Genomic DNA, 1008 nt, shown 5'->3' with positions numbered 1-1008 from the left:
GCCATAACTTTAAGATGTACTGATACATACGTATTAGGCTAAAAGTAAGTTGTTAAAGATACATAACTTATTGGAAAATACAGAAGTAATATATCTGCAGTTTCAGAGAAGAGTTCAGTAAAAGAAAAGGAAAAGTTTGGTTAAACATATAAAATAATGAAAATAGAATAAGCAGCTCATAACACTTGCAATTACTAAAAATTAGATGTCCATTGTATTAAAGATAATTATCTTTTGTAAAGACAGACAGACAGGCAGGCAGAAAGAGGGGCAGGAAACTCTGTATCTATGTATACTTTTTGTCATGGGTCAGCAAGTGATTCTGGGCCTGTACTGGCACTATTTATTAATTTATTTATATATTTGCCATCTAAATTTTAACCCCGTTTTAACTCTTCAATATTTTACAGACTGTGAATGACAGCATGAGCAAGAACAAAAAGCGTTGGGAAGAAGAGATTGGTGTCTACCGCCACACTGCCTTGAATGCACCCCATCCCGTTGGATCTCGGAAGTTAAGCAGGGCCATACCTGGTCAGTACCTGGATGTGAGACCGCCTGGGAACACCAGGTGCGGTAGGCTTTTTTTTTTCATTTTTAAAGCAGTGAAGCATGTGTCATATTTACTGATAGTAGCAATATTCATTGAAACAACTGTAGCTTGCAATTACTAAAAATGAGATGTCCATTGTATTAAAGATAATTATCTTTTGTAAAGACAGAAAGACAGGCAGGCAGGCAGGCAGAAAGAGGGGCAGGAAACTCTGTATCTATGTATACTTTTTGTCATGGGTCAGCAAGTGATTCTGGGCCTGTACTGGCACTATTTATTTAGTAATTTATTTATATGTTTGCCATCTAAATTTTAACCCCATTTTAACTCTTCAATTTTTTACAGACCGTGAATGACAGCATGAGCAAGAACAAAAAGCGTTGGGAAGAAGCGTACCTGGTCAGTACCTGGATGGGAGGCCGCCTGGGAACACCAGGTGAGGTAGGCTTTTTTTC

The 1008-nt window shown here is 37.7% G+C and overlaps 1 pseudogene; it reads left to right on the top strand.

The window, feature by feature from the left end:
* The first annotated feature begins 464 nt into the window (after window positions 1-464).
* On the top strand, window positions 465-583 carry LOC128650982 (uncharacterized; annotated as a pseudogene).
* The last annotated feature ends 425 nt before the right edge of the window (window positions 584-1008 follow it).

This window comes from Bombina bombina, chromosome 2, assembly GCF_027579735.1.
Source record: "Bombina bombina isolate aBomBom1 chromosome 2, aBomBom1.pri, whole genome shotgun sequence".
Classification (NCBI taxonomy): Eukaryota; Metazoa; Chordata; class Amphibia; order Anura; family Bombinatoridae; genus Bombina; species Bombina bombina.
Note: the sequence above shows the minus strand (reverse complement) of the source record. Positions and strands in the feature narration are given on the sequence as shown.